A 19,136-nucleotide genomic window follows, 5' to 3' on the forward strand; every position below is an offset into this window, starting at 1 on the left:
CTGCGCAAAGCAACAAATAATTAGAAAAGTTTTACGAGCGTAGCACACTACATCACCGAGTAACAGAACAAACTGTTTCAGTGAATAAAAAAAAAGTTAAGTGTCTCAGTAAGTAGAGAACTGAATGGCTGCAGTGACATCTGAGCCGTTAACGGTTGAGTAACAGCAGTAAACAGGTCGTAACTGGAATAATAAACTGGATGCAAGCCGTGCTTGACTGTTAGAAAATGAAACAATAAAACCAATAAAATGTGTTAAGAGAGGGCAACTAAAAAAACGGTTGTAAACCATTACCGGGTCAACGGCCTTGCCGCAGTGGTAACACCAATTCCCGTCAGATCACCGCAGTTAAGCGCTGTCGGACTGGGCTAGTACTTGGATGGGTGACCATCCAGTGTGCCGAGCGCTGTTGGCAAGCGGGGTGCACTCAGCCCTTGTGAGGCGAACTGAGGAGCTACTTGGTTGATAAGTAGCGGCTGCGGTCTCGTAAACTGACGTACGTTGACCACATGCCCATCCATATCCGCATCCAGTGACGCCCGTGGGTTGAGGATGACACGGCGGCCGGGCGGTACCGTTAGACCTTCATGGCCTGTTCCGGCGGAGTTTAGTTTAGTTTTAAACCTCGAACGGACTGGCTACTGCACTGGTTTACTGCTGTATGACGTTGATCATCAACTTCTATTCGACTCACTGCTGCTTCAGCTCAAGCGTTGAAGAATCCCGGGTCAGCCTAGCGAGGTTATTTTACGACAGAGGTGAGCACCTAAAGCAAGTGGACAAAAAAAGGAAAAACTTTAAACCAACACATTAATATGCCCAATACGGTGCAGAAAACCCCGTTGGCATTCAGAATGCTTCCAGTCGTCCTCCAATGGATTAATAAGGTCTTTTTTCGTTTACAAGGGAATCTTATACCATTCTGAGTTCAGGCAACAATAATGTAAATGGATAGCGATCACTCCCACTTCCCTTAAATGGTTGAAATGGCTCTAAGCACTATGGTATTTAACATCTGAGGTCATCAGTCACCTAGATTTAGAACTACTTAAACCTAAGGACATGACACACATATATGCCCTGTTGTGTCTAGACAAGAAAGCCTAGACACAATGAGAGGAAGCCGAAAGGCACGCGCTAAGCTAAAGCAGGATGGCGTGAGGTCTGAAACAGGATACGTAATGAATGCTATAAAGAAAAGTACGTAGCTGCTGGAATACTTAACTTTAATCCATACTTGTGGTACATCGCTCTTGACGATACAAGTGAGACTCTGTAGATACATGCAATGTTACTAATGGCGCCTTGCTAGGTCGTAGCCATTGACTTAGCTGAAGGCTATTCTAACTATCTGCTCTGCAAATGAGCGAGGCTTCGTCAGTGTGCATCGCTAGCTACGTCGTCCGTACAACTGGGGCGAGTGCTAGTCAGTCTCTCGAGACCTGCCTTGTGGTGGCGCTCGGTCTGCGATCACACAGTGGCGACACGCGGGTCCGACATGTACTAATGGACCGCGGCCGATTTAAAGCTACCACCTAGCAAGTGTGGTGTCTGGCGGTGACACCACATGCCCGAGGCAGAATTCGAACCTCGCGACCGTAGCTTGCGCGTGGACACTTCCCTTCAAATTACTCCACAAGGGCTCGATAATACTGAGATCTGGTGACCGTTGAGGTCATGGGGCGTGCCACACTTTATCCTCAAGCTTACAAAACAGTCCTGCGGCGTGAGTAGGCTCCCTTGGAACAGAGCATAGCCTTTGGGAAACAAATATTGTACCATGGAGTAGGCCTGATCAGACATAATGATGGCATAGTCCTTAGCAGTAACGCGATCTTGCAGAGTTACCACTGGGCCCATGGAATACCAAGGCATGGCTGCTCAAATCATCACCGAGTCCCCGCCATGTTTCATCCTCGACCGCAAGCAGTCTGAATGGTAGGCTTGTGCCGATGGTACGTACATTCGGCCAGATGTTGCAAACAGGTGAACTAAATAGAAACCTAGTCCCAACAGGGAATCATATAGCGCTCTTAGAAAAAAGTGTTCCGAGACTGTTACCTGAAATGCTCCTCCATGATACTGACAAGAGGGAGATTGAGTTAATAATTAAATCACTAAAGACCAAGAACTCTCATGGATATGACGGGGTATCTAGCAGAATACTGAAGTATTGTTCCACGTATGTTACCTCAGTACTTAGCCATATCTGTAACTTTTCCTTTAGGAGTGGTCGGTTTCCTGACCGATTAAAGTACTCGGTAGTGAAGCCACTTTATAAAAAGGGAGACAGGGATAATGTTGACAATTATAGACCTATTTCTATGCCATCAGTGTTTGCTAAAGTTATTGAGAGGGTTGTATATACAAGGTTACTGCAGCATTTAAATTCACATAATTTGCTGTCAAATGTACAGTTTGGTTTTAGAAATGGTTTAACAACTGAAAATGCTATAGTCTCTTTTCTCTGTGAGGTTTTGGACGGATTAAATAAAAGGTTGCGAACGTTAGGTGTTTTCTTTGATTTAACGAAGGCTTTTGACTGTGTTGACCACAAAATATTACTGCAGAAGTTGGAACATTATGGAGTAAGGGGAGTAGCTTACAATTGGTTCGCCTCCTACTTTAAGAACAGAAAGCAGAAGGTAATCCTCCGCAATATTGAGAGTGGTAATGATGTTCAGTCCCAATGGGGCACTGTTAAATGGGGCGTTCCCCAAGGGTCGGTGCTGGGGCCACTGCTGTTCCTTATTTATGTAAATGATATGCCTTCTAGTATTACAGATGATTCAAAAATATTTCTGTTTGCTGATGACACCACCTTGGTAGTGAAGGATCTTGTGTGTAATATTGAAACATTATCAAATAATGTAGTTCATGATATAAGTTCGTGGCTTGTGGAAAATAATTTGATGCTAAATCACAGTAAGACTCAGTTTTTACAGTTTCTAACCCACAATTCAACAAGAACTGACATTTTAATCAGACAGGATGGGCATGTTATAAGCGAGACGGAACAGTTCAAGTTCCTAGGCGTACAGATAGATAGTAAGCTGTTGTGGAAAGCCCATGTTCAGGATCTTGTTCAGAAACTAAATGCTGCTTTATTTACCATTAGAACAGTATCTGAAATAAGTGACATTTCAACACGAAAAGTAGTATACTTCACATATTTTCATACGCTTATGTCATATGGTATTATTTTTTGGGGTAATTCTTCTGATTCAAAAAGGGTATTTTTGGCTCAAAAACGGGCTGTTCGAGCTATGTATGGTGTAAGTTCGAAAACCTCTTGTCGACCCCTATTCAATAGTCTGGGAATTTTGACATTGCCCTCACAGTATGTATTTTCTTTAATGTCGTTTGTTGTTAGCAATATTAGCTTATTCCCAAGAGTTAGCAGCTTTCACTCAGTTAATACTCGGCAGAAATCAAATCTGCATGTGGAATGCACTTCCTTGACTCTTGTGCAGAAAGGAGTGCAGTATTCTGCTGCATCCATTTTCAATAAGCTACCACAAGAACTCAAAAATCTTAGCAGTAGCCCAAACACTTTTAAGTCTAAACTGAAGAGTTTCCTCATGGTTCACTCCTTCTATTCTGTCGAGGAGCTCCTGGAAGAGATACAAAATTAAGCAAATTCCAGTGTACATTTTTGATTTTCTTTATTTAAACTAACGACTTGTCGCCTGAATATGTTTCTTATATTTCATTTTATCTGTTTCTACAATCGTGTTATAATTTCATGTATTGACTCGTTCCATGACTATGGAGACTTCTCCTAAATGTGGTCCCACGGAACAATAAATAAATAAATAAATAAATGAAACAAGTCTCGCCCTACCAAATGACTTCTTTCCATTACTCTACAGTCCAGGATTGTGACTTTTGCTCCACGTTCTCGTGTTGCGAGCATTTGTATCACTGATGAGTGTTTTTAGAATCCAGCTCGTCCTGCAGTTCGGAGCAAATGTAGAATCCTTCGTGTTGGTTTGGTGCTGGCAGGTTTCGCAGTGCGCCATTCAGTTCTACAGTGACTTTTGCACCTGCTGTCCTGTTATTTTTGTCTCATTCCACTTGAATGAACCTCTGTCACAACCACTCGACAAAAAATTTCGCCTGTATTCGGTGTATATTTTCGATACGGTGCTTCTCAAAACACCAAACACTTCGGCTAATTTGGTTACGTAAGGAGTCACCGTACGAGCACCAACAATTTTCGCTGAATCTAACTCAATCAGCTCCGACATAACGCCGGCCGAGGTGGCCGAGCGGTTCTAGGCGCTTCAGTCTGGAACCATGGGGCTGCTACGGTCGCAGGTTCGAATTCTGCCTCAGGCATGGATGTTTGTGATGTCCTTAGGTTAGTTAGGTTTAAGTAGTTGTAAGTTCTAGGGGGCTGATGACCATAGATGTTAAGTCCCATAGTGCTCAGAGCCATTTGAACCATCTAGGCGACTGATGACCTCATATGGTAAGTCCCATAGTGCTTAGAGCCATTTGAACCATTTTTATGCAGCTGTTGTCCTCTTATTTTTGTCTCATTCTACTCGAATGAACCTGTGTCACAATCACTCGACAAAAAATTTCGTCCGCGTTGTGACTTAGCGGATGATGTTTCTCTGCTTTCCCCGTATTCGGTATAGATCGACACGGTGCTTGTCAAAACACCGAACACTTCGGCTAATTTGGCTACGTAAGGACCACCGTACGAGCACCAACAATTTGCGCTGATTCTAATTCACTCAGCTCCGACATACCGCACTCCCAACTACATAGAGCTCTGCTCTAACCACGGCTGACGCTTGCAACGCATTGACGGCATTGCATAGTTGCTGTAAGAGGTCAAATACAACAGAGAACGCTGCAGGCTCGGCTAGCACCTGCATTTGTGTTCAAGCAAGCAGTCCTGCAGTGTTTCCTTACTACCTGCAGGTTTTCCGTGAATCCTTTTGCAAGGCCTCGGCCAGTTTCCTTGCCTGTCCTTTCCCTACTGGGATACGTCTCTAACAACTTCGTTGCCGACGGGACGTTAAGCCTAACTCTTCCATCTTTTCTTTCCTAGTGCCGTGTTTAAGTTGCAGTAGGACCAACGTATTAACGTTGATTTTCTACTGGCGTCTGCTTGACTCATACACTGTTTGCGTCAATATGACCAGAACTCTTTTTTTTATTTTTATTTTTTTACAAATTTCATTGTGGCTACTAGGTCTGCCATCTTATTGCTTTTTACAGGCTGTAGTGCTCCAGACAGACCTCTTAGCCAGCACCCATGACGACCACCGAGAAGCAAAATTACGCTATGCAGATGAGGCTTCGTGCACTGTTGCCCATGCAGCACCATGTAGCTACGCGTAGTTCTTTTGTCAGCTCTTTAGTGTTTTCTGTTATTTACTCACAGCAATTACACTTGCTTTTTAAAGAGAAATACATGAATTTAGAAATGGAAATTGTATGTTTATGGCATGTTTTAAGGCGAGAAGGAAAAGAAAACAGGAAAGAGTAAATATGCAGGGTGTTTCCATAGCCGGCCGGTGTGGCCATGCGGTTCTAGGCGCTTCAGTTTGGAACCTCGTGACCACTACGGTCGCAGGTTCGAATCCTGCCTCGGGCATGGATGTGTGTGATGTCCTTAGGTTAGTTAGGTTTAAGTAGTTCTAAGTGACAAAACTCTACCATCTGGTGAGCAAGATGTATGAGACAGGCGAAATACCCTCAGACTTCAAGAAGAATATAATAATTCCAATCCCAAAGAAAGCAGGTGTTGACAGATATGAAAATTCCCGAACTATCAGTTTAATAAGTCACAGCTGCAAAATACTAATGCGAATTCTTTACAGACGAATGGAAAAACTGGTAGAAGCAGACCTCGGGGAAGATCAGTTTGGATTCCGTAGACATGTTGGAACACGTGAGGCAATACTAACCTTACGACTTATCTTAGAAGAAAGATTAAGAAAAGGCAAACCTACGTTTCTAGCATTTGTAGACTTAGAGAAAGCTTTTGACAATGTTAACTGGAATACTCTCTTTCAAATTCTGAAGGTGGCAGGGGTAAAATACAGGGAGCGAAAGGCTATTTACAACTTGTACAGAAACCAGATGTCAGTTATAAGAGTCGAGGGGCATGAAAGGGAAGCAGTGGTTGGGAAAGGAGTGAGACAGGGTTGTAGCCTCTCCCCAATGTTATTCAATCTGTATATTGAGCAAGCAGTAAAGGAAACAAAAGAAAAGTTCGGAGTAGGTATTAAAATTCATGGAGAAGAAGTAAGAACTTTGAGGTTCGTCGATGACATTGTAATTCTGTCAGAGACAGCAGAGGACCTGGAAGAGCAGTTGAACGGAATGGACAGTGTCTTGAAAGGAGGATATAAGATGAACATCAACAAAAGCAAAACGAGGATAATGGAATGTAGTCAAATTAAGTCGGGTGATGGTGAGGGGATTAGATTAGGAAATGAGACACTTAAAGTAGTAAAGGAGTTTTGCTATTTAGAAAGTAAAATAACTGGTCATGGTCGAAGTAGAGAGGATATAAAATGTAGACTGGCAATGCCAAGGAAAGCGTTTCTGAAGAAGAGAAATTTGTTAACATCGAGTATAGATTTAAGTGTCAGGAAGTCGTTTCTGAAAGTATTGGTATGGAGTGTAGCCAAGTATGGAAGTGAAACATGGACGATAACTAGTTTGGACAAGAAGAGAATAGAAGCTTTCGAAATGTGGTGCTACAAAAGAATGCTGAAGATAAGGTGGGTAGATCACGTAACTAATGAGGAGGTATTGAATAGGATTGGGGAGAAGAGAAGTTTGTGGCACAACTTGACTAGAAGAAGGGATCGGTTGGTAGGACATGTTTTGAGGCATCAAGGGATCACAAATTTAGCATTGGAGGGCAGCGTGGAGGGTAAAAATCGTAGAGGGAGACCAAGAGATGAATACACTAAGCAGATTCAGAAGGATGTAGGTTGCAGTAGGTTCTGGGAGATGAAGAAGCTTGCACAGGATAGAGTAGCATGGAGAGCTGCATCAAACCAGTCTCAGGACTGAAGACCACAACAACAACAACAAGTTCTAGGGGACTGATGACCTCAGATGTTGAGTCCCATAGTGCTCGGAGCCATTTTTTGTTTCCATAAGAGCGTGCAAAAATGTAGCAAGACACAGAGAGTGCTCCACTGAAGTGAAAATGTGTAAATTACATGATTTTGAGTTAGTTATGTTTATTCAGTATAAAATGACACAAAATCATCATCTTCATAAATATTTAGCTCTACATGCGATTTCAGTCTTTCTTGGCGTATTCCACTCATGAATTCTTCTCGGGTTATCAGGCGAGTAGAGGCGTCGTCTTGTCGCAACGTTTCAGTGAGTTTCGAACCCGTCATCCCATGATTGACAAAAATAGGCCAGGAACGCTCCGATCTGAAGGCAGCACCGTCCGCAGACAGATTGAGTAGCCACCGGGTCTCGAAGCCGGTCCGCGCCGCGCTGCGCTTTTTCAATCAATGGAGTTGTTTGCTGTTTTTGTGAAACAAATGTCACTTCTCCACACACATAGCAAAATCCACTGTTAACACAAACTTGTGGCATTTTTGTTCACTTCAGTAGCAGTAAACTGCAACAACCGGCAGTTAATCTGGAAACAAATGTGCAAAAATTATTACAAGCATTAATAAAGTCGCTGAAGTTGAAGAGGAGGGAGACATAAAGATCACTAAAATTGCTATCAAAATATTTATATCAAAATATTGCACACAAGTAAGACCAGGAACAACAATATAATCCATTGTTAATAGTTATTATGACTTTGACAAACTATTGTAACATTTGATTTCAAACTTAACATGAAAATCCGTATACAATTATCTCACGGTAATAAAACAGTGTAAAATGAAAACTAGAGCTGATTTTGAATCGTCTTTGTGATATTCACGATCAGTACATTAGAAGTGATAGGAATTGACTATTTTCATGTGATTCAAATTTTCATAGTTGCTCAGTGTTTGATGCACGGAACCTGGTATCAGAGAAGTCAGCTTACGGAGATATGGAAGTAAACTTGACAACCGCTTAATCTAGCATTACTGTTTTCCAGCTTATTTTCAAGTAACATGCGTACAAGTTTACGTGTACTCTGCTGTTTATTTACATGTACATCCTTTATTTCCTGAAAGAAAACAAGGAGAACGAGCCTGATAACTAGGATCTCATGATGCAGGTTTTGTTTACTTTACTTGTCCCATGCAGAACGTGCTCTGAATCAACGACAAACCTATTGTTTCTGATCGCTATTAAGAGATGTACAGTACAATACGATGGAGCAGTACCATTACAGTATCGAAGAACTCACACATGTACCTTGTGTACGGGGAAGTACGTTGCAGTGCTCTCGCTGCCGAAAGGCTGTACAGGGAACGATTTACTGGCAGGCACCATCCGTCACGACGAGTGTTTATTTCTCTCGATCGACGAATGCGGGAGACTGTTTCATTGGAAAGAAGAAACTAGGGACCTGGCAACATGAGGACCCTTCGCCAGACCCGACTTTGAAGAGGAGGTGCTGGAACGCGTTGCAGCGGACCACACAACAAGTACTCGCCATATTGTTTGTTAGTGAACAACAAAAACATCAATATCACCCAAAACGAGTCTATGCAATGCTTGTGACTGACTCTGCACCAAGAGTTGTGTCGTGTCAGTAGTTGCTCCAACAATGGACTGATTGAGTAGATTTCCTCCAAATCGTGCTGTTTACTGGCGAGGCCTTATTTGAACGTGATGGTATTTTGAACAGCAGGAACAGCCAAGTGTGGGATGAGGAAAACACTCACGCTGTTTTTGAGTCACATCACCAAGCACATTTTGCTGTGATCATCTGGGACGGCATTCTAGGCGACAACCTCATTAACCATATCTTCCAGCTGGCCGTCTGAATAACCACCTGTACTTGAGACACGTGCAAAGATTTCTACCTGATTTGCTGTAGAACACCCCTGGCTGTTCATGACAAGATGCGGCTACAACATGACGATGCACCACCTTACTTCAGTGCGGATGCCCACAAGCATGTCACTGTTGTATTTCCTGGTCGCTAGACTGGAAGGGGACGTCCTATTCCATGGCCTGCGAGATCACATGATGTGAACCCCCATCATTATTTCCTATGGCGATATCTATAGTCGGTTGTCTATCAGACCCCAGTGGTCACAGATATGGAATTAGTTGCCAGAATTGTACCTGCCTGTAATGTGATTCAAAATACACCAGGGATATTTTTCAGGGTGCATCACAATCTTGTTCGCCGATGTCGTGCTTGCATTGAGGTTGATGGCCGTCAGTTTCAGAACGTTTTGTAAGATACAGTACAAATGGTACGTTCACTGTGTCATAGATGGTATTTGCAATTAACTGTAACTAATGTAAATAAAAAAGTACACAGTAATGTGACTTTATTCCTATTATCTAACTGGAGCTGGATTCTCTGACCCGAGGTTCCCCTACCTCAAACTGTTCAGTGGAGTATCCTCTATGTCCTGTTAAATTTTTCCGCTCTCTTACAGAAACACCTTGTAGATGTCCCTTCACCAACACCATGCGGCGGTACTGAACTTCAGGTCCAGCATCCCTGTGTAGTGTGTAACGGGTCACTGTGGGGCCTCGTGGGCAGGCAGACACGTGGTGCCGAACGTTAGCCCGGCTCCAGTGACCACATGGCGGGGAATTCCATGGTGACGCTGTGTCAATGAAAGAGACTTGTATGCCAATAGGGCCAATGATGACGAACTTTGTGAAACCATCATGGCAAACATTTCACAGTTCGTATAGAAATTAATAGTAGCCAGAGGAAGCATGACACCTTAAAAAGAAACATATACATTACTATTATTTGCAAAACGATTCTGATGGTGTAAACAGATTTTCTATATCTTTATTAGTTTAAAGTTTAGCATCTGACGCTAAATTAAACCAGTAACACCCAGCAACGAATTTCCAAAATATAAACGCTTCATTCGATTTTGTCGATCAATGTGTCTTTAGAAAGCTATTGGTGTAAACCTAAATTGGTATGAATTACAGGAATGTAACTTGAATGGTACATGAGTTATTGGAGGTCAAAGTGGCTGGTTACTACTAATCGCGTCAGGCTGGAGGTACTCCACAGTGACACGATAAAACGGTAGGAGCATGCTTATAAATATATTTATTCATCTATGTCTTTGTTTATATCCGATATATACTATTCATGAAGAAATTGGTCAATTATTTACAGCTCAGACACATTAGACTTCTGGCTTACTTCTGTTCTATTCCTTTGAAATATGTTTATTTAATATCTTTATGTATTTAATAATGTGTGTTAGAGCGCGTTTATGGTCCAGCCGTACGAATATTTATTTAATTTCAAGTTATTTAAATGTAAGTCCAGTATTTCGAATGTCTTTCAAAATGTTTATGAATGTGCGTTGGCTTGGAGGCATGACGGGAGTGCTATCGCCAATCACAGCGCTCGTTACTAAGTGAATGGAGGGGGAGTTCTGAACAGGGTGGTGCGGGGGAGAGTCACACAGGACACAGAGAGTCGCACAGGACACGGAGAGTCGCACAGGACACAGAGAGTCGCACAGGACACAGAGAGTCGCACAGGACACAGAGAGTCGCACAGGACACGGAGAGTCCCACAGGACACAGAGAGTCGCACAGGACACAGAGAGTCGCACAGGACACAGAGAGTCGCACAGGACACAGAGTCGCACAGGACACAGAGAGTCGCACAGGACACAGAGAGTCGCACAGGACACGGAGAGTCGCACAGGACACAGAGAGTCGCACAGGACACAGAGAGTCGCACAGGACACGGAGAGTCGCACAGGACACGGAGAGTCGCACAGGACACAGAGAGTCGCACAGGACACAGAGAGTTGCACAGGACACAGAGAGTCGCACAGGACACGCAGAGTCTTGGACTGTTCGGCGCGATGGACGCACAGTCGCGGAAAGACTTGAACAGTGGAGCAGTTTGTGCGTGGGCTTGGGAGCCGACTTGTGAACTTGTGAGATCTCCATGGTTTTGGCAGTGAAGATGTACTATGGGTTTACAAGTGAATATCTCGCGAGCTATGTTGTCGTTCATAACTAATTACGTGCAGTAGGAATCTATTGTTTCCCTGTTCTTCAACTTATATTTTATTTAACTCCTGGACCATCGACACCAATAAGTGTTTCGTAGTAGTAAACGGCATTCGTATAAGTAAGTTTACTATCGTACTCATCATTTAAAGTCGTTAAGAATATCACCTGCAGATTTTATTTAATTGCAATCTTTCATTTATAAATGTCCATTCAAAATTCGCAATTGCTGAGTGATAGGAACCTTCGGCCATTCGATTCATGTGTGTGTTTGTATTGTATACTGTAGACTCAGCAGTATTTGACCTGCAATGCGGCAACGACGTATCCCAGCCCCTAGACAATGAAACCAGCCAAAATTTGTAATATTTCAACTCTGAGTCTGAGGGTACGTAGTTGAAGGCCACCACACCACCATCATTACATTTTCTTTTATTGTGAAAGCTAGCAAATGCTTCGCATTATCATTATCCACATGAACATCACTCCTGGCGAAACTCGATTTGTTCAGTCCACGTCGAGTAAACACTGATCAGCCAGAACATGATGACCACTGAGATACTATCGATATAAACCCATCCAGGCGACTGCAGCGCCACCTGGCAGTCAGACACACGCACGGTGCATGCAGTATCAGTAAGCGTGGTGTTCTTCGTGTGTAAAACGGGAAACTCCAGTGATCTATCTGAGTTTGATCCAGAGCAGATTGTGATGGCCCAGAGACTCGGCACGAGCATTTCGGAAACTGCACGACCTACCGAGTGTTCGAGAAGTGCTGTGCTGAGTGTCTCCAACACGCGGGGAAACGAAAGTGGAACCACGTCCAGAAGTCGTGGGGTTGGGCGGCCAATACTCGTTTAACATGTTGGGCGTTTTAGGCTGGACAGATTAGTAAAACAGAGCAGGCGGCGAACTGTGGTGGAACTAACGTCAGACTTTAATGCTGGACAGACTACAAGTGTGTCTCAACACACAGTGTATCAAACCCTCCTAATGAAGTACCTTGGTACAATGTCAGAGCGTTGCATGGTCTGATGAATCCCGACACTTTCTTCATCATGCCTACGGAAGGGCGCGAATTCATTGTCTTCCAGGGGAATAGCTCCTTGACATTCGTAATGCGGGAGGGAGACAAGCTGACGGTGGCTCCATTATGCTCTGAATATTCACGTAGGCATCCATGGTTCCAGTGGAGCTCGTCCAAGGCATCACAACAGCCAAGGAGTGAACTGGTTGCAGACCACGTACAGCCCCTCATGACGTTCATATTTCTCGGTGGCAGTGGCACTTTTCAACAAGATAACGCGCCATGTCACAAGGCCACGAGCGTGGTGGAGTGGTTCGAGGAAAGCAGTGGCGAGTTCCAGTTGATGTGCTGCCCCACCCCCCCCCCCCCTCCTCCCTACTCACCAGATCTGAACCCGATCAAACACATCTGGGATGGTGTTGAATGTGGCTTAAGAGCTCGTTACTCCCATCCTAGAAATTACGGGAATCAGGTGCCGTGTGTGTGCAGATGTGGTGTGAACTCCTTCCAGCGACCTACCAAGACCTCATTACTTCCATGCCACGACGCGCCGTTGACGTTATTCGTGCCAAAGGCGAACATACTGGCTGTTAGACAGGTGGTCATAATGTCCTGGCTGGTCAGTGTATGTGGGTGTTGTTTGTTTTAGTGCTGTGTGAGTTTTGTTTGGTTACATAACTACTGCTATTATTTTAAGTTAATTAGTAAACAAGTTTTTTTCTGGCTTTTGGAGCAAAGTCCTGCCTGAAGTAATCCAATTAAGTTACGTGCAGATCTTAAGTGGCTGTAACAAGAAACAGCAAGCCACAATTAACAAAACTGTAAAAGTTACGCACAAACTGAAAATTAAATTTCAAAATCTTCAGTTACTGAAACACTAGGAATGTTACTAATTTCTGTGCACAGCTACATAGAACTTTCTTGAATAATGATGTTAAGGTCGCTGCACAAAAAATTAGTCACCTCAAATTCGACACCACGCTGAAACTGAAATCAGCGCATGGCATTATTGGCCGGGAGACGCCATCTGTGGTTGTTCGGTCGCATGCTGCAGGACTTTCTATTTTATGCCACTCTGGCGAGTTGCGTGTCTTTGCGATGGAGACGAGACGAAATGATCAAGGCAACACAAACACCCAGTCCGCGAACGAAGAAAATCTTCGACACAGGAGGTAATCGAACTCAGGACTCAGTGATCAAGATGCAGCAACACTAACCATGAGTTGCGAGAAACAGAGTCCACAAGTTCCTTCAGGTATGGCATATCGGGGTGAAGCCATTAATTGCTAATTAGATCCCATAAATATAGCAAATGTTGATTGCTTCTTTTCACGGCCTACTCGAGATACTCCCACCGATATTCTGCGGGATTAAGAATGACCGATTTATCTGGCCTGTCGAGGAGCGTTAGAGTGCCCAAGTAATCGTCAAATCAGCAACGTATCCTTGTAGAACAACGGCTGTTGTTGGCCTCTTGAAAGACACGAGTGGCCACAGCATACCCATCACGAATGTGTAGAACACAGTGCAACATTTAGCCATGGAGAGCATTGAAAGAAACACCCTAGTTCATGTTCCGGTAACTGGAGTAAGAGGGCCCAATCCGTGGTACCAAAAACCCCCAAAACGTCACAGAACAACGTAAGCCTTGAACTAGATGCTCCACGTATTGTGGTTCAAACTCCTCACTGAGCTGGTGTTTCACTTGAAGCTTCGCTTCATTTAAAATGTGATAAACTGCTACTCTTTGGACCACACTCCACGTCTCCAGTCAGGAGCGGCCCAGTATCTGTATCGTGTGGTCCAATGAAGACGTACAGCTTTACTTGCAGCTATGAGCAATGGCTTTTTGCGAAGTACGAGGCTACCAGATGTCCAATGCACGCAGTTCCCTTCACTCGGAATCTGGTAAACATGCGTCTGTTTTCACTGTCGTCAGAAATTCCTCTTAGGCTTGAAACCGATTGTCATTGACGAAGAGTGAAATTCGCCTCTGGCTTTCTAACGGTTAGGACGTTTATATGACAATGGTACACCATTTCTTGTATAAACGTTGGACAGCGTTTGTTGCCAGACCAACATGTCGGGCAGTTTCATTCATGCTGTGGTTATGGGTAAGTCGAAGCACTATATCTGCTTTGTGCCATACTGTAACGTGTCTGCGTCAGGTCATTTTACTGCCCTTACTTCTTACGGCTGACTGTAACTTACACACCACTCCACTCTCACGACTTACGTCAGCTTTACGTGGCCAGGTGAAGACCTGCTACGAGTTCTACGTCGCCTGTAGCGTTCCATAGCGATCAGGGTGCAATTGAAAGGGCTCACTAAGACGTTGGCCGGTGAATTGGGCGTTGCATTTATGTGAGGTGATTTAGCTCCCGCCATCCGCTGGGTTTTATACAATCTGCATCACCTTCAATAACACACACATCAGTGTCATATCCTCTCACTCGTAATGCGTAAACTAATAGTCCTACCGAAAAGTGAGCAGGACGTCTTGTAGAAAATGTAATGTAGTTAATTTTTGTACTGGAATACGTTTTCGGTAGAGGCCGTAGTTTTCTAACTATTCAAGAAAAACGCACAAAAGTGACCTTCAGACGTCTTTTTCAAGAGTAACTCGGAAAACGTACCCCAGTACATAATTTAACCACATTAAATTTCCTGCAGAAAGCCGCTGTTCATGTTTTTCTGTGGGATTAATAGTTTGTGCGTAGCGACCAAGAGAATATAAAAATCTCGCTCGTGGTTTTTGAAGGTGTTGTGGGTTGCGTGAAACCTATCGTATGGGGCACCTGAATCAAAATGGTTCAAATGGCTCTGAGCACTATGGGACTTAACAGCTAACGTCATCAGTCGAACTTAGAACTACTTAAACCTAACATAGGGACATCACACACATCCATGCCCGAGGCAGGATTCGAACCTGTGACCCTAGCAGTAGCGCGGTTCCGGACTGAAGCACCTAGAACCACTCGGCCACCACGGCCGGCTGCAGCTTTGTCGGCCTGTATAATGCATTGGTGCGTTAATGTAAAAATGTGTATGTTATACATATTTCTAATAACTTTTTGCTTTCTTTGCTTACAGTTTAGACACAAATAGATGACGCGAGCTTCGCAGATATACGTGTTACAGTTTCCACACAAGTTGATTTCACTGTTCGAAATTGAAGGCGTGTCCTTCATGCAATATGTTGCTTTACGAACGACACTTCCGTTGTTATAAATAGTAAGTTGATCAAATATCGACAAGTTAAATGGTATCCATGTCTAATGTTGATAGATCGATATTAAAAGGGCAGTATTAAAAATGCAGTATATTTTTATTTTATACTATATTTTTTTCACAATTTTTAATAAATATTTGAAGTTGTTCTTACGAAGCTGCAATAGAACATGACTTTACTTTCACTGTGTGAAGCAGTCTTATTAGTTTTTGAGCTTTCATCACGTCCAATCCTTCTCTTTGACTGGGTGAAGCAAGTATAGGTGATACACAGAAGAAGTCCGACTGCATTGGGGGCTGGTGGTGTGAATGGAATAACAAGATTTCCGATTTATTCTTCAAAAGCAGTTGCTAAAAATGATGAACAAAACTCTAAATGACATGATTTGTCTTTATGTTGAGCGGAGACGTCTGGAGGGAAATACTGATGTAATCGGCCTACCAACAGAAACTGCAACGTTTAGCTTGACCACGCAATTTTGACACTACAACACATAGGCCGCTGGCTTTGGCAGAAAAGAAAAAAAACTGACAAGTCGACATGAAGTGTTCCGGACAAATCCGATATGTGACGAAACCGGATGACGGACCCATCCGACACCTTTCATTGTGCCACTTACATGCAGTTACCATTGTTACCAAAGTGGTTATCGCCAAGCGTGCACGTGCATCGTTTTCCTTTTAATTCTTGCTCTAAGGGCGATAGGCAGGCTGCTGACTTGTTGATGAACAGAATATCAAATAATAGATCAGTACTTAAATATGCAGCTCTAAAACCGACAGTGTATTTACAACGTGCACTCGATATTTTATAGACAGGTTTTTCAACATTCTGTTCGTCGATATTTCGATACATCGATACTTCTTTCGACATTTTGAGTGATGATAATGACATTTTTTACTAAATATAGATATTTTTGAAACTATCAACAGTCGTAGTTCTAAGTATACTCTCCGTATCTGAATTTATTAGCATGTTGAGTATTCACGAACTAAGCTACAACGCTACATAGGCAAGCAACCCTGAGAACTCTGTCAGTGGCATAACGCAAAACTAGTAAGGTCATATCTCAGACTTTCTCGGTGTAAATAAATAATGGCTTGCTTCTGGGTATTCAGCCGAGTTGTTGTTTTAGTTTTTTTGCGTAATATTTCAACAACTGACCCAGTTGTCTTCTCCTTGCGCTGTGAGTTTTTACGTGTTCTCGCTGTCTGGAGTTCAACCTTATTGTGAATACTATTTATAGCTAATTATGAGTTCGACTCCCGACACCCACTACGTCCTTCGATGCTCTTTTACTTCTCAGAGCCCACACTGATATTCCGCCAAACTCGAAGTTTCTCAGTCTCCCCCAGCTCCACTAGACGTGAAGGCTAGTGAGATCTTAATACGCTGTGTGTCGTACCCTATCATTGTTTAAATTTTAGCCTTCCTCCACCTTTATTAGGCTTCCTAACATCTTTATTTAGACAGACTCTTTAATTGCAGCGTCACAGAAACTGGTCTCAGCGTATTTCATGTCATGATTGTATTCGAGGCAGCGGTCAGTGATAGCAGATACGTTTGATTGATTTACTCAGGGAGCGGATGTCCGTTGCATCTCTTCTCGTCTGCTATAATAGTCTGTCCAACATTACGCATGGCACATTGCCATGATACACGTCCAGCTTTCGGACACTTAGACCGCCTTTAACATTACTGAGAGCACTTTTCGTTTTTGTTGAAGGGAGCGAAATACACTGGATGCCAAGTTGCCAAAGACGTCTACCGATATTTCCGGACACTGGCCAAGCAAGAGGTAAAAAAGCGATTCTAGGCTAGTCTGTCTCAGTCTCTACCTCTTTCTCAGGCATTTGTGATTTTGACTGCAACGTCCGATCAATTTGATGATCAATCCTTCCCACTGCAACACTCGTAGGTGTCGAAACTCTTCGGCAAGGGTACTGTTGTCTGAACATGTTCGAGCTCTACGGGCCAGAGTCTTTAGTAAAAAATTTCTTCATGATGCATAGTAATGGGCTGAGACGTGGAGACAGAGGTCAGTGTTCGTGGGTTGATGCACTTTGACCCAGGATCCCTCCGGTTTGTGTTAGCTAATATATCTAAGGTAGCTGGCTCTATGTTTTAAGTTCAGCCTTGAATTTCACCTTAGGTTGGACGATACGGTTTTGGTACGTTATGCTTTTGAGAGGTAGTCAGTTACTGGAAAGGCTTACCAGCATCTCCTGGTGAGGCGGCAGTGCAGTGGTTATGAAAATCTCTACGGGAAACCAACACATTTTCCGCGCAACAGGTCTAAAAGACATTCTTCACAGCATGCTGTGACGCAAATAATTGCTTTTAGGTACTGGATATTGACCCGTGCTCCATATTAATTCCATCAGGAGTCCAATGATAACCCACTGTTTCCGCACAAAGGAGACAACTGCACTGCAGGTAATTTCAAAAAAATGGTTCAAATGGCTCTGAGCACTATGGGACTTAACTTCTTTGGTCTTCAGTCCCCTAGAACTTAGTACTAATGAAACGTAACTAACCTAAGGATATCACACACATCCATGTCCGAGGCAGGATTCGAACCTGCGACCGTAGCGGTCGCGTGGTTCCAGACTGTAGCGCCTAGAACCGTTTGGCCACTCCAGCCGGCAGGGTAATTACAAAGTAGTTCGTTTATAACCATAATCCGCATTACAGTTCATGTATCTAAATGACTCATCGGAGCGAGAGTAATTTATAGAATGGCTGGGAAAGGAAAATTACGATTTCTTAGTTTGACTTGAGGAATGGAAAATGCACCGGAGAAACAGTTCGAACTTTGCGCTAGCAACGGAAGCAACTCACGCTCATAGGATTCGTCGTCCTATAGACACTTTTTGACGACGTAAAATAGTAGAATGTGTTTTAAAGTCTCAGAGAAATAGGTATGAACTATACAAAAACTAATATTCAACATGTACAAGAAGTAAAGGGAAGCAATGAGAATGAAAGACCAAGAGAAAAGTCCTCGAATTAAAAACGGAGCTAGGCAGGGATGCCATCTTTCTTCCCTACTGTTCAGCTTACTCATCGAAGAAGCAATAACACAAGGAAAGGAAAGGTTCAGGTACAGAATTGAATGTCAGGATGTAAAGATATCAATGAACAGATTCGACGATGGTAATTCTGTCCTGCATGAATGTGAGAAGAAATAGTAGGTCCTGGTCAGTGGAATGAACAATATAATGAGTACAGAAACTAAAATAGCCTACGAATAAATAAAAGAAAGACGAAAGTAATAAGATACAGCTCAGATGAAATTAGCGATAAAGTTAAATAGCGAAACTGGAAACCACGAAGGAGTCGAAGTGAAGGAATTCCTACAGACGTAACAAGGAATTACGCTTCTAACGAACGTAGACCTTGTGGTTTACGAAAGCAGTTTCTGAGGAAGTACATTTGGAGCATGGCATTTGGTGGAAGTTATTCACTGATTGTGTTTAAAATCGGAAAAGAAAAGCATCGAAGATGCGATGGGATACGGTGTTACAGAAAGAAGCTGAAAAATAAGACGACTGATACGATAAGAAATCAGGAAGACCACCGAAGAATCAGTCACAATACAGGCTGTACAGATCCGTCCATAAAAGCAAAGAACACTTGTAATTGTGGGTGTAGTAAAAGGACTAACACATTTTTGAGATTAAGCATAAAGACGCACACGCAAGATAACTGCGCGTCATCATTCGTAGCACTGTAGAGAAAGTGAACGCA

The 19,136-nt window shown here is 43.2% G+C and overlaps 1 pseudogene; it reads left to right on the forward strand.

The window, feature by feature from the left end:
* Positions 1-297: 297 nt before the first annotated feature.
* On the forward strand, positions 298-415 carry LOC126476083 (5S ribosomal RNA; annotated as a pseudogene).
* The last annotated feature ends 18,721 nt before the right edge of the window (positions 416-19,136 follow it).

Source organism: Schistocerca serialis, chromosome 4 (genome assembly GCF_023864345.2).
Source record: "Schistocerca serialis cubense isolate TAMUIC-IGC-003099 chromosome 4, iqSchSeri2.2, whole genome shotgun sequence".
NCBI lineage: Eukaryota > Metazoa > Arthropoda > Insecta > Orthoptera > Acrididae > Schistocerca > Schistocerca serialis.